We start from the raw sequence: 16061 nt of genomic DNA on the forward strand, positions 1-16061 counted from the left end.
CAAAATTTCCATCCAAAGGAAAATTTGAGACTTCATATCATCTTCATGGCCAAAATGAGAACATTCTTTCATGGATAGATAGATTGAGGATTGCATTGAAAACTGCAACAACCATTTCAGAACATAAAGATACAGAGTGTGCAGAAATACTGCTCATTCATACTTCAAAGCACTTGAGGGATGCTCTGATCTCTCACTCTTGGTTCCAATATGTGTGTCAATATGAGGAAGGGCAAGTCATAGTAGTGCGATGCTTTCTTCTTGACCGAATGACATAATGAACATACCAATTTTCATACCGGTCTTGGTAATGCAAATATGAATCTCGCAGGCACTTCCCCTCTGCAAGCTGCTGCGTAGTCTTCAGCAAGGTGTGGTGCAGCTTCCTTGTGAGGGCATATGTACTTCTTCATGAAATCGTTATTGCTCACTAAAACTGGAGAATAGTAGTCCCGGTCGTGGTTGAGCAATCCATTTTCCTTGAGAAACTTTACAGCGTAATACCGGGGGCCTGAGCCGGCCCTCCAGGCTGTAAGTGAGCACTGCCGGCCGACGAGCAATGTATGCCGGTTCCAAGCCAACCTCGGAGATTAGGAACTCAGAGCTACGCTGCATCGACTCCTTGGACCTCGTCAGCATCAATGGAGCCTTAGAAACAGCAATGGCCACCTCAGCATCCGTCCACATGAACATGTTCTTCAAGTAGTCCACTCTGGCTACGATCTCCTCTTTGCTGAAACATGCAACAGCATGCAGCGCGTGGCCGAACATCCCAGAACCACAGTGCACACCCATGTTTTCGGCGCATGCCACCATGCCCTGGAAGCGCTCCGGGTTGGTGTTGAGCAGAACTGGTCGGCTGATGCATAGCTTGGAAATATCACAAGCACCTAGCCCGCACTCCCGCGGCAAGGCCAGGTTGGGCTTGACCACCCCCTCGAGGTCAGAGGTGAGAAGGTAGAAGTTCCTCTTGAGTGCCCGGAGGACGTTGTCAGAGGACCCAAAGAGAGTAAGGTAGTAGTGCAGCCTAGAGACGATGGATCTGCACCGGAATCTGTGATGGGAAAGCGAGACGAGGCGCGCGATGTCAGAAGGCGAGAGTCCGAGGTTGGTGAGCGCGACGACGTTGGGTGCCAGGGTTTTCTCCACTTTGGCGCAGAGGAACAGCGGGTCCTTGGCGACGAGGGCGGCGACGTCGGCGCCGAAGAGGCCGAGGCCGGCGAGGAAGGCGAGGACTTTGTCGGGCTTGGATGGTGATTTGAGGTGGGAGAGCTTGGCGGAGGCTTTGATGGCCTGGGGTCGGGTGAGGCCGCGGGTGGAGATGAGGTACTCCTCCACGGCGAAGCCAGAGCCTGGGGAGATGGCGGGCGCCGCGGTGGCGAGGAGGCGACGGACGGGGGATGCATGGGAGGTTGCTGGACATGAGAGGAGATGTGCGAGGACGCGGCTACGCACCCTGAGCATGGCGCCGCGACGATGGAACGACGGCGGCCTGGTGCGAGAGCGAGAGGATTGGCGTGGTCTGGTCTGCTTCGACCTTGGAGATGACAAGGTGACCCCACGCGTCACTCGCTCCTCTGATAATGGGCTGGGATGGAGTCACTCGTACACACGATTATACCTGGCCAAATGGGCCGGCCTGGCCCGGCTAGGCTTACACGGGCCAGGCACGTATAAATACACGGGCCGTGCCGGGCCGGCGCGCGTGCTCGCCTCTCCGGCCCAGGCACGGCACAACAGCCTCACGGGCCGGCACACTGGCCCGATTAGCACGGCGGCCCGAGTGGCACGGGAAGGAGCGAGCAGCCGAGCGCCTCGTCACGAGGGGTGCCGGCAGAGTGCTCCTAGTTGACGCTCGCGTGCGTCAAAACGAGTGGCTTCCGCTGAAGGATTAGCGCAAACGGGCCGGTCCATTCCCACGAGCGAACCTAAAAGAGAAATGCCTCGAAAAAATGCAGCGTTCGGGAGTCGAACCCGCGACACATCGATACGCAGCAGACTTACTTGCCACTACACTAGCTACTGACAGTATGTTTGACTGCAGCACTCAATAGTAGGTATTATGTACAGCGGTAGATTTGTCTTTTAATCATTCCTTCAAGAAATGAATATCGTTTTCTCGAACAAAATTCTAAAACTTGATTGAACATTTTGCGATATACGCTTAAAATATACATTGATTTTTTTGTGAAAATACGCCGAACAACTTTTAACTACACAGTGTAAATTTTTGTGATATATGATGCACAAATTTTAAACACACATTGAACATTTTTGTAACATAAGTTGAACTATTTTTAACTACACATTGAACAATTTTGCTAAATGTATTGAACAAATATTAAATACATATTGAACATTTTTTCATATATGTTAAACAATTTTAAAATTGTGAATCAATTTTTAAAAAGTGAACAAAATTTTAAATCCATGAACAATTTTTGAAATCATGAACAAACTTTGAAATTCAAACAAATTCCTTAAAACAAAGTATAAAATTAAAACGAAAAAAAGCATAAAATGAAAGAAAAAGAAACAGAAACAGAAACAGAAAAATGAAACAAAAGGTAAAAAAAACAGAAGCAAAAACAGGAAAAGGAAACAAAAGGTAAAAAAAGAAACAGGAAAAAATGGAAAAACTACAAAAAAAAAGGTTCAGGGAACCTACTAGAAGGTTCCCAAAACCAAGTCTCGCTCAAAGTGGGCCGGCCCGTGCGCCTCGTTCGCTCGCTTCGCTTCAGCCAAGCAGCGACGAACGGACGCACGCGGGCGTCATATAGGATCTGCCGGGTGGCGCATGCCCGCATCGTGCCAAGTGTCGTGGCGAACGCGTTCGTCGGCTCGTGCCATTGCACCTGCATGCATGTCACTTTTTTTATTGCATCCCAACTGCACGCATGCATGCCCGCCTCCTGGCTCAGTGTGTTCGTGGGCTCGTGCCGTTGCACATGCATGTATGTATACGTGTCCTAGCGAGCCGTGCCGTGCCGGGCCGGCACGCCTGCCTGGCTAGCCAGCCTAGGCACGGCCCTAGCCGGGCCATGGGCCAGGCACGCGGGTTATCGGGTCGGCACGCTAAGGCCGGCCCAGGTATATACACGATTTTCTTTCATCTCTGGGGCAATGTCTAAAAAATTACCTTTGGGAATATTGCAATGAAGGGTTCTTTTTCATGTTTTTTTCTTCCTTTTCTCGATAATTTTTTTTTGTTTGAGCAAAATGATCAATAAAGCGATCAAAACAACTGGTTACGGTTGTAGTACAAAATCTCTTTTAATCCTTCAGGGATGTTCGCTAGGACAAAAAGATCTATATTTCTTGCAAGTTAAGTAAGACCATGAGCCAAAATTTTACGGACTCTCAAATTAAGACTGGCTGCAATACCGGGCGTCTGGTCCTTGTTGAATGCTATCTCCGTGGCATCATCTAGGCAAGGACGATTTCCGTAGACCGTTGGCTGGTTGTCATTGTCACTATTGTCCTTGTCCTCCTCCTCCTCCTCGGGATACTCCAACTCTGAGTCGGTCTCCGAGGGGTCCTTCGACTCTTCCATGACCTCGATAAAGTTAGGGTCATCGTAAGTGTAGGGGCAGGAGGGCTACGTGAGCGCACCCAAACCCTCACTTATAGCAAGACTGTGGGTGTCAACTTCGCTAGAGGAGTCGACATTTCATGTGTGACGCTTTTGATTTAACCGTACACTAATCATACGTGCAATTGTGTACGATCAAGATCAAGGACTCACGGGAAGATATCACAACACAACTCTAGACACCAACTAAAATAATACAAGATTTATATTACAAGTCAGGGGCCTCGAGGGCTCGAATACATAAGCTCGAATACACAAGAGTCAGCGGAAGCAATAATATCTGAGTACAGACATAAGTTAAACAAGTTTGTCTTAAGAAGGCTAGCACAAAAGTAGCAATGATCGAAAAGGCAAGGCCTCCTGCCTAGGACCTCCTAACTACTCCTCGAAGCCGAACTCCACGTAGAATCATCCTCGGGATCCTTTGGCTCCTGAACTTCATCATATGATCGCAATAACCGAGAAAGAGGAAAAAGAAGTAGCAAAGCAACCGTGAGTACTCATCCAAAATACTCGCAAACAAGGATCTACACTACATATGCATTGATATCAATGAAAAGGGTAGTATATGTGGACTGAACTGCAGAATGCCAGAATAAGAGGGGGATAGCTAGTCCTATCGAAGACTACGCTTCTGGTAGCCTCCATCTTGCAGCATGTAGAACAGAATAGATGGTAAGTTCACCAAGTACCATCACATAGCATAATCCTACCCGACGATCCTCTCCTTGTCGCCCTGTTAGAGAGCGATCACCGGGTTGTATCTGGCACTTCAAAGGGTGTGTTTTATTAAGTATCCGGTTCTAGTTGTCATAAGGTCAAGGTACAACTCCGGGTCGTCCTTGTACCGAGGGACGCGGCTATTCGAATAGATAAACTTTCCTACAGGGGTGCACCACATTAACCAACACGCTCGATCCCCTTTGGCCAGACACACTTTTCTTGGTCATGCCCGGCCTCGAGAGATCAAACACGTCGCGGCCCCACCTAGGAACAACAGAGAGGTCTGCACGCCGGTCTAAATCCTATGGTGCAGGGGTCTGGGCCCATCGCCCATTGCACACCTGCATGTTGCAAATGCGGACGGAAACAGACCTAGCCCCCCTAATACAAGAGCAGGCGTTCCAGTCCAATCCGGCGCGCGCCGCTCAGTCGCTCACGTCAAGAAGGCTTCGGCTGATACCACGACGTCGAGTGCCCATAATTGTTCCCGCGTAGTTGGTTAGTGCATATAGGCCAGTGGCCAGACTCAGATCAAATACCAAGATCTCGTTAAGCGTGTTATTTTGAAGTAACTGCGGAAGCTGACCAGGGCCAGGCCCACCTCTTTCCTAGGTGGTCTCAACCTGCCTTGTCGCTCCGCCACAAAGTAACAGTCGAAGGCCGTCGAGCACCCAGGCCCACCACTACCTGGATGGAACCACCTGCCCCTTCAGCCCCTCACATCGGAATCACTTGCTGGTACTCTATGAGCCGACCCGACTTTAGTCACCACATGTATCACATATTATGCATATAAGTATATACCCGTGATCACCTCCCAATTGATCACGACCCGATAGTATAGTATAGCAGACGGACAAGAATGTAGGGCCACTGATGAAATATTAACATTTATACTAAGCATTTAGGATTGCAGGTAAAGGTAACAACAGTAGTAGCAAGGACAGACTATGCATCGGAATAGGATTAACGAAAAACAGTAACATGCTATGTTGGGGAACATAGTAATTTCAAAATTTTCCTACGCACACGCAAGATCATGGTGATGCATAGCAACGAGAGGGGGAGAGTGTGATCTACGTACCCTTGTAGATCGACAACGGAAGCGTTAACTTGTTTGATGTAGTCATACGTCTCCACGACCCGACCGATCAAGCACCGAAACTACGGCACCTCCGAGTTTTAGCACACGTTCAGCTTGATGACGATCCCCGGACTCCGATCCAGCAAAGTGTCGGGGAAGAGTTCCGTCAGCACGACGGCGTGGTGACGATCTTGATGCACTACCGTCGCAGGGCTTCGCCTAAGCACCGCTACAATATTATCGAGGACAATGGTGGAAGGGGGCACCGCACACGGCTAAGAATATGATCACGTGGATCAACTTGTGTGTCAAGGGGTGCCCCCTGCCCCCGTATATAAAGGATCAAGGGGAGGAGGCCGGCCGGCCCTCTATGGCGCGCCAAGGAGGAGTCCTCCTCCTAGTAGGAGTAGGACTCCTACTAGGAGGGGGAAAGAAGTGGGGAGGGAGAGGGAAAGGGGGGCGCCGCCCCCCCTCTCCTAGTCCAATTCGGACCAGGGGGAGGAGGCGCGTGGCCCACCTTTGGCTGCCCCTCTCTCTCTCTCTCCACTAAGGCCCATATGGCCCATTACTTCTCCCGGGGGGGTTCCGGTAACCCTCCGGCTCTTCGGTTTTCTCCGAAATCACCTAGAACACTTCCGGTGTCCGAATATAGCCGTCCAATATATCAATCTTTATGTCTCGACCATTTCGAGACTCCTCGTCATGTCCGTGATCACATCCGGGTCTCCGAACTAACTTCGGTACATCAAAACTCATAAACTCATAATATAACTGTCATCGAAACCTTAAGCGTGCGGACCCTACGGGTTCGAGAACAATGTAGACATGACCGAGACACGTCTCTGGTCAATAACCAATAGCGGAACCTGGATGCTCATATTGGCTCCTACATATTCTACGAAGATCTTTATCGGTCAGACCGCATAACAACATACATTGTTCCCTTTGTCATCGGTACGTTACTTGCCCGAGATTCGATCGTCGGTATCTCAATACCTAGTTCAATCTCGTTACCGGCAAGTCTCTTTACTCATTTCGTAATACATCATCTCGCAACTAACTCATTAGTTGCAATGCTTGCAAGGCTTATGTGATGTGCATTACCGAGAGGGCCCAGAGATACCTCTCCGACAATCAGAGTGACAAATCCTAATCTCGAAATACGCCAACCCAACATGTACCTTTGGAGACACCTGTAGAGCACCTTTATAATCACCCATTTACGTTGTGACGTTTGGTAGCACACAAAGTGTTCCTCCGGCAAACGGGAGTTGCATAATCTCATAGTCATAGGAACATGTATAAGTCATGAAGAAAGCAATAGCAACATACCAAACGATCGGGTGCTAAGCTAATGGAATGGGTCATGTCAATCAGATCATTCATCTAATGATGTGATCCCGTTAATCAAATAACAACTCCTTGTTCATGGTTAGGAAACATAACCATCTTTGATTAACGAGCTAGTCAAGTAGAGGCATACTAGTGACACTCTGTTTGTCTATGTATTCACACATGTATTATGTTTCCGGTTAATACAATTCTAGCATGAATAATAAACATTTATCATGATATAAGGAAATAAATAATAACTTTATTATTGCCTCTAGGGCATATTTCCTTCAGTCTCCCACTTGCACTAGAGTCAATAATCTAGATTACACAGTAATGATTCTAACACCCATGGAGCCTTGGTGCTGATCATGTTTTGCTCGTGGAAGAGGCTTAGTCAATGGGTCTGCAACATTCAGATCCGTATGTACCTTGCAAATCTTCTCCCACCTGGACTAGATCCCGGATGGAATTGAAGCGTCTCTTGATGTGCTTGGTTCTCTTGTGAAATCTGGATTCCTTTGCCAAGGCAATTGCACCAGTATTGTTACAAAAGATTTTCATTGGACCCGATGCACTAGGTATGACACCTAGATCGGATATGAACTCCTTCATCCAGACTCCTTCATTTGCTGCTTCCGAAGCAGCTATGTATTCCGCTTCACATGTAGATCCCGCTACAATGCTTTGTTTAGAACTGCACCAACTGACAGCTCCATCGTTTAATGTAAACACGTATCCGGTTTGCGATTTAGAATCATCCGGATCAGTGTCAAAGCTTGCATCAACGTAACCTTTTACGATGAGCTCTTTGTCACCTCCATATATGAGAAACATATCCTTAGTCCTTTTCAGGTATTTCAGGATGTTCTTGACCGCTGTCCAGTGATCCACTCCTGGATCACTTTGGTACCTCCCTGCTAGACTTATAGCAAGGCACACATCAGGTCTGGTACACAGCATTGCATACATGATAGAGCCTATGGCTGAAGCATAGGGAACATCTTTCATTTTCTCCCTATCTTCTGCAGTGGTCGGGCATTGAGTCTTACTCAATTTCACACCTTGTAACACAGGCAAGAACCCTTTCTTTGCTTGATCCATTTTGAACTTCTTCAAAACTTTGTCAAGGTATGTGCTCTGTGAAAGTCCAATTAAGCGTCTTGATCTATCTTTATAGATCTTAATGCCTAATATGTAAGCAGCTTCACCGAGGTCTTTCATTGAAAAACTCTTATTCAAGTATCCCTTTATGCTATCCAGAAATTCTATATCATTTCCAATTAGTAATATGTCATCCACATATAATATCAGAAATGCTACAGAGCTCCCACTCACTTTCTTGTAAATACAGGCTTCTCCAAAAGTCTGTATAAAATCAAATGCTTTGATCACACTATCAAAACGTTTATTCCAACTCCGAGAGGCTTGCACCAGTCCATAAATGGATCGCTGGAGCTTGCACACTTTGTTAGCTCCCTTTGGATCGACAAAACCTTCTCGTTGCATCATATACAACTCTTCTTCCAGAAATCCATTCAGGAATGCAGTTTTGACATCCATCTGTCAAATTTCATAATCATAAAATGCGGCAATTGCTAACATGATTCGGACAGACTTAAGCATCGCTACGGGTGAGAAGGTCTCGTCGTAGTCAATCCCTTAAACTTGCCGAAAACCTTTTGCGACAAGTCGAGCTTTGTAGACAGTAATATTACCGTCAGCGTCAGTCTTCTTCTTGAAGATCCATTTATTCTCAATTGCTTGCCGATCATCGGGCAAGTCAACCAAAGTCCATACTTTGTTCTCATACATGGATCCCATCTCAGATTTCATGGCTTCAAGCCATTTTGCGGAATATGGGCTCACTATCGCTTCTTCATAGTTCGTAGGTTCATCATGATCTAGTAGCATGACTTCCAGAACAGGATTACCGTACCACTCTGGCGCGGATCTTACTCTGGTTGATCTACGAGGTTCAGTAGTATCTTGTTCTGAAGTTTCATGATCATTATCATTAGCTTCCTCACTAACTGGTGTAGGTGTCACTGAAATAGTTTTCTGTGATGCACTACTTTCCAATAAGGGAGCAGGTACAGTTACCTCGTCAAGTTCTACTTTCCTCCCACTCACTTCTTTCGAGAGAAACTCCTTCTCCAGAAAGTTTCCGAATTTAGCAACAAAAGTCTTGCCTTCGGATCTGTGATAGAAGGTGTATCCAATAGTTTCCTTTGGATATGCTATGAAGACACATTTCTCTGGTTTGGGTTCGAGCTTATCAGGTTGAATCTTTTTCACATAAGCATCGCAGCCCCAAACTTTCAGAAACGACAACTTTGGTTTCTTGCCAAACCACAGTTCATAAGGCGTCGTCTCAACGGATTTTGATGGTGCCCTATTTAACGTGAATGCGGCCGTCTCTAGAGCGTATCCCCAAAACGATAGCGGTAAATCAGTAAGAGACATCATAGATCGCACCATATCTAGTAAAGTACGATTACGACGTTCGGACACACCATTACGTTGTGGTGTTCCGGATGGCATGAGTTGCGAAACTATTCCACAATTTTTCAAATGTACACCAAACTCGTAACTCAAATATTCTCCTCCACGATCAGATCGTAGGAATTTTATTTTCTTGTTACGATGATTTTCTACTTCACTCTGAAATTCTTTGAACATTTCAAATGTTTCAGACTTGTGTTTCATTAAGTAGATATACCCATATCTGCTTAAGTCATCTGTGAAGGTGAGAAAATAATGATATCCGCCACGAGCCTCAATATTCATCGGACCACATACATCTGTATGTATGATTTCCAACAAATCTATTGTTCTCTCCATAGTACCGAAGAACGGTGTTTTAGTCATCTTGCCCATGAGGCATGGTTCGCAAGTACCAAGTGATTCATAATCAAGTGGTTCCAAAAGTCCATCAGTATGGAGTTTTTTCATGTGCTTTACACCGATATGACCTAAACGGCAGTGCCACAAATAAGTTACACTATCATTATCAACTCTGCATTTTTTGGCTTCAACACTATGAATATGTGTGTCACTACTATCGAGATTCAATAAAAATAGACCACTCTTTAAGGGTGCATGATCATAAAAGATATTACTCATATAAATAGAACAACCATTATTCTCAGATTTAAATGAATAACCGTCTCGCATCAAACAAGATCCAGATATAATGTTCATGCTTAACGCTGGCACCAAATAACAATTATTTAAGTCTAATATTAATTCCGAAGGTAGATGTAGAGGTAGCGTGCCGACTGCGATCACATCGACTTTGGAACCGTTTCCCACGCGCATCATCACCTCGTCCTTAGCCAATCTTCGCTTAATCCGTAGTCCCTGTTTCGAGTTGCAAATATTAGCAATAGAACCAGTATCAAATACCCAGGTGCTACTGCGAGCATTAGTAAGGTACACATCAATAACATGTATATCACATATACCTTTGTTCACCTTGTCATCCTTCTTATCCGCCAAATACTTGGGGCAGTTTCGCTTCCAGTGACCAGTCTGCTTGCAGTAGAAGCACTCAGTTTCAGGCTTAGGTCCAGGTTTGGGTTTCTTCTCTTGAGTAGCAACTTGCTTGTTGTTCTTTTTGAAGTTCCCCTTCTTCTTCCCGAGGCATAGCGCATGAGTAGCAACAGGAAGAGCAGCGCAGCAGTAGTAGCAACTGTGGGTGGTTGCGGGCGTGAGAGCGCAGGCAGGCGCATAGGCGCGCGCGGGGCGGCAAGCAGGGTCGGGAGCGGCCGAGAGCGATGGGCGCGGCGTCGGTCGAGCAGCAGGCAGCGGAGGCGGGCGCGGGCGGGCGGCAGCGGTGGCAAGGCTATGTGCGGGCACGCTCGAGCGGTCACAGGGGTGGGCGGCGCGAGCAGCAGTAGGTAGAAAGCAGCAGCAACGCGCATCAGCAACAGAGGAGCAGCAGTGTGCACGTACGCGGACCCTAAGCTTTTGCCATGGCGGACGAAGCTCACGGGACGGCCGCAAACGGAACGGATCGAGCCGAAGAAGAGGGGGAATCGTAAGAGGAGCTCACCGCGGTGCGGATGACGAGCTCGGGGAGGCCGGATGTGGACCGGAATGGTGGGAATCAACGATGGCCGCCGGCAATGTACGTGATGAAGAAGACGGCGATGGCGAGTGTACGAGCCGCCCCGGCTTGAGCTGATGCCCGGGACGGACGAAGCCGGCCGCCGTGGACCTCCTGGATGTCCTCTCGTGCGAAGGCGGCGACGGTGGCTGCGACAGTGATGATGATGCGGCGACGATAGCTTCGGGTGTGTGTGGGGGAGCGAGCAACGGCGCGAGGGAGGAAGAAGTGGCAGCTAGGGTTCGACCGGGGGAGAGAGGAGGGGCTTGAGGTTGCCTTGTAGTCATCGGGGAGGCGTGGGATGGCCGCCACGCACGGCATGGCCGACGGATGGGCGCCATAATCCCCGTCTCTCTGTAGCAGGTAGAAGGAGAGGGGAGGTGGGCTGGGCCGGCCATTTGGCTAGTTGGGCCAAAGGCCCAGTAGAATAGGTCCTCCTCTTTTCCCTTTTTTTATTTTCTGTTTGTTTATTTCCTCTCTATTTTCCATTTAATTCCTGCACTAAATGACTTTTGCAAAAAGTGCTATTGGCCAAAATAAATACTAGGCGATATCTAGCACTGCTATAAAATGGTTGGGGTAATATTTGAAATCATTAGATATTTGATCAAATGCAAATGGATCAAAGTGGTTGTTTTAGTCACTGTTTTTGGGTGACAACTTTTAAATAAGCAAAAACATGACGTAGTTTTACTCCTCCCTAATTAACTATGGATTATTTTCCATCACATGAACTTTTTAGTTTTTCTTATTTTTGAATTTAAATTTTTCACTTGAAATTGGAATTTGAATTTGGCTTGGATCCTTATCAAGGGCAATTTGACTTAGTCAAACTTGATGACATGGCACCATTAACGGAGGATTACCATTACTTAATTATCCGGGCGTCACATCATGGCCCTTTCGAGGACATAGACGGGCAGCACTAATTAGTACTCCCTCCGTTCTGAATTACTTGTCTTAGATTTGTCTAGATACAGAGTTATCTAGCACTAAAATGAGTCTAGATACATCCGTATCTAGACAAATCCAAGACAAGTAATTCGGAACAGAGGGAGTAGTTGTAAATATCTAGCTAATTATCAAACAATTAACAAACTATATAGAACTAACATTTGCTACTAACTTACTTATTTTAACAATGTTGCTAGACTCTAGCAAACACCATCTCTAACTTATTTTAACAAATAAACATGCATGCATTTCATCAATAGAAAAAAAAAGGTGATGAAGAAGCTCACCTCGTGCGCTCCTCCTTAACGATGCGGACGCTGGTGCCGGTGCAAAGCGGGGCGGCCGGCTATGATGGTGGCGGCGCCCGTGGCCACGGCACCCATGGTTGTTGCCGACTCCATGGCAATGGGGCGGGGGGAGGGGAAGGATGAGAGGAGGCAGTGTGGCGGTGCGGCGAAGCAGGGAGACGGGTTCGGGTTAGGGTTTTTGCGGTTGCCGAGTCCACTCTCGCGCCCACAATTATATGTGTGCGGCGGCGACGAAGGGTGTACCCTTTGTTGAGTTATGAATCTCGGCAAAAGAAGCCCAATCGTATAATAGTCGTTTTCCACATCCTCTATGGGCCCTCCTGTCAGGTCTTTGCCGAGTTTTTTCGTAGGAGCTCGACATCCAGGTGGCCCTGGAATTCCATAACATAAAAAAAGAAAAAGGCAAAAAGATTGCAGAGTTTTCTTAGTCAAAACCCGGAAAACTTAGACCGTTGTCACGTCTCCATCGCCTGGTCCTTGGTGGGCCCGACTTCTCATGACACTACGAGTTTTTAAGCAGCGAAACTCGACGAATTTGTGACATATCCGAGTTTATTTTTGTTGTTGGGGAGCTCTTCTCTTGTGCCATGATCGGCTCCTAGGGCCGGGAGCGGGCTCGTACGGGCTAGAGGCGGGAGGTGGCGACGTGTGTGGCGCTAGTGTCCTTTGGATCGTCCACGAACGATCTGGATTGGCGGATCCAAGCATGGTCACAACGGCTCTGGCGGCGGCAACGCGCCCAATGTGGGTGTGCCAAATGGCGGCGGGGGGAGGAGTTTGATGGGATTTGTCTACAATTGTTGCCAAAAAGGGCAAGGAAGCATCTGCTTAAATAGGCAATGGTTGTAGGAGGTTTTGTGGGTTGTTTTGGGCTAAGTTTTGATGTGGTAGCTAGGTTAGGTGGGCTAGGTCAAAAGAGAGCGAATAGAGCCTTGTTTGCAGGGTTTTTTAAGCAATCCAATTAATTATTTAACCGGCTACTAGTGCCTACATATTCGATTGTTTGGGTATCAAATATACTCAAAATCGGACGAAATTTGACGTGTGACCTCGATATACTATAAGAAGACCACGCTCAAACTTTCGACTCAATTGAGAACATGCATTTCCCATTTACCAAAAAAATTCAAGTGATAACAGGTGGGCATGTGCAAGTGTTCAGGTGCTCTCCGATCTGATGGTCAAAGAGATAGGCGGTACTATTCACCTTCCGACGAAATATAATATAGCTAGAGGTATAGCAAAACATCTGAATGACCCAGACCACAAGCACCCCTTCACTCCAACGACCCAAAGGCACTCCGCTAGGGCTTTTCGAGCCTCGAATCGGCGCCGGCGCCGATCCGCCTCGTCTCCTGTGATCCTAGGAGCATGGAGGCACAGTGGATCCCGGGCCTTGCCTACTAGAGGGCTCCGTTTTCATAGGTTTCTTCGAGTATTTTAGGGTTTTCTTGTCCTGCTTAGGAAGGCGAGATGGCAGTGGCTCCCTGAAGATGGAATAGGGTTTTTCCCGCCTAGTCCCATCCCGGTGGTGCGTCTAGCATCATCGATGGACATGTGGACGTGTGTCTACGGTGTATATGTCTTTGGTGGATTTGCTTATATCTTGTAGTCTTCCGTCTACGTTCGTGTGTCTTCAAGTTGGATCCTTGCAATATACGCTACTCTTCATCGCGGTGGTTGTTGTTCTGGTGCGTTAGTCCTATGGGTTTTAGCACGTTTACTTCCTGACTGTCTACTGCAACAAGTTTTGGCCAGAAAAGGCGATGACGACAGTGGCCTTCGGTTCGCTTCAATGCTTATTGTCGTCGCTAGGTGATCTGTGAATCTAGATGTATTTTTTATTTTTTTTAATGTTTGTTGTACTATCATGATAGATAAAAATAGATCGAAAGTTTTACCGCAAAAAAAAACATGTTGCCGACGCAATGCTGATGATATCATGATGATGCAAAAACAAACAAATAAATATTTTTTTAATTTGGAAAAACCCCGAGCCGTTACCGGACCAAAGGGAGAAGAGAGCCAGTGTCTGAGCATGGTGGCACCGGTGATGAGCGAACGATGGTTGCCAGGTGCGAGACTCATGAAGCAAGCAACGAAGGTGTTGTCCAGTCCATGATGCCCTTTCTCTTGGGAGCCCTTTAGGGGGCATTCAGCGCCGGTTCGAGGTATTGGCACCTACGCGCCTGCGTACTGGGCCGGCCCAGGTTGCCTTCGTTCGCTCCTCCCGCACATCGCCTCGTTCGCTTGTTTCTCAAAAAAAAATCGCCTCGTACGCTCCTCCCACGCGTCACCTCATTTGCTCCATCGCGGTTGATCTGTCAACCATTGACTTTTGAAAAAAATTAAAAAATATATAAATTAAAAATGTTCACGAATTCTGAAAGAAAAGTTCACAAACTTCAAAAATGATTCATCGATTTATAAAAAGTTCATCAAATTTGACAAAAAATTCACGGTTTTGAAAAAAGATCGTTGGTTTTGAAAAAAAGTTCATAAACTTCAAAAAAAGTTCATGGTTTCTTTAAAATCATCAAATTTAAAAAAAAGTGCACAGATTTTGAAAAAAGTTCATCGACTTAAAAATAGTTCATCAAATTTGGGAAAAACAATCATCAAATTTGGAAAAAGTTCACCGATTTGGGAATATGTTCATCCAATTAGAAAAACGTTCATCAATTTTGAAAAAAAATCATCAAATTTAAAAACGTTCATAAAATCTGATGAAGTTTTTGCATCAAATTACAAAAAGAAGAAACAAAACCAAAAAAGGAAAACTAAAAGAAAAGGAAAGAATAAAAGAGATAAGAAGCTGTACGTTATCACAAAAGGAGCGGCTGGGGTGGTTCGCGCGTTTGCGTGCCCTGTTAACGGGCGCTCTAAGCGCCATTTAGGATTTGCCATTTTCCTTTTGCAGGTTAATACTTGATGCCAGGTGTAGCCCATTGGCAGTGTCACATTAAGCTAGGCTAGGTAGGTTGGGCCTGTTTTTTTTTTAATGTAAAAGGAGGGGATTGTGTTGTGCCATGCCTAGAGTAGACAGTTGTTTCATTGTTACACGGAGTGTCTGCTCTCTAGTTTGAATGCTCCCTTATGAACAGTAAGATAAAAAATAGGATTTTTATGTGGTAAATTTTGACAAATGTTTTGTATGCTTGATAGATTTCATTATTTTATATTTTCCTGTTCATCAATGAGCATTTGAGCTCGGGGTCAGGAAAGGAGTTTTGGTTTCATTTTTTTCTTGTGAGGGTAAAAAGAGTTTTATTCCTTAGATAGATGCAGAATTACAGTCAGCTGGCAAAAGCTCAGCAATATAAGGTGGGCAATTTTGTAGCCAACAAGCCATGCTACACTCTACTCTCCCATGGTTCGCGAGGCAATTTGCTACTTTGTTTTGATCTCTAGAAATTTTCATAGGAAAAACTCTCTACCAGCTAAGAGGTGCTTAATCTCCGTGACTAAATGACCATAAGCCAAAAACTCTCTACCAGCTAAGAGGTGCTTAATCTCCGTGACTAAATGACCATAAGCCGATTGAATTACCACAGGAAAGTCAAGCTAGCGCTAGACCCTCCCTAATTGCATGTAGTTCCACTTCAAGGGCATCGTTGCAAAAGAAGATGTGTCGATAACCAGCAAAGATCAAGCTTCCATCCGGATTCCTTAGGACCATCCCGATCCACCCCACAGCAGGAGCATGTACCTCCGACCTCTGTTTTCTGATGAAATGTACCCAATTGCAGTGAGTAAAATAAGAGTTTTACAGCACCAGGCAGCGGCAAGCTGTTGTATGTATCATGGGGGCAACAGAAAAGTGGAGCTCATCACAGACCACGCAAGAATTTGTTCATCCAACGGCCAACACACTCCCATCTAAAATAAATTAACCGAACATATATTGGGTGCCATCTTCACCCGCAAAAAAAAAAAAAAAAAAAAACTGCTCTCTTC

The 16061-nt window shown here is 46.3% G+C and overlaps 1 pseudogene; it reads right to left on the minus strand.

The window, feature by feature from the left end:
• Nucleotides 1-293: 293 nt before the first annotated feature.
• Nucleotides 294-1464, minus strand: LOC119315590 (annotated as a pseudogene).
• Nucleotides 1465-16061: the final 14597 nt, after the last annotated feature.

The sequence above is a fragment of the Triticum dicoccoides genome, chromosome 6A (genome assembly GCF_002162155.2).
Source record: "Triticum dicoccoides isolate Atlit2015 ecotype Zavitan chromosome 6A, WEW_v2.0, whole genome shotgun sequence".
Lineage (NCBI taxonomy): Eukaryota > Viridiplantae > Streptophyta > Magnoliopsida > Poales > Poaceae > Triticum > Triticum dicoccoides.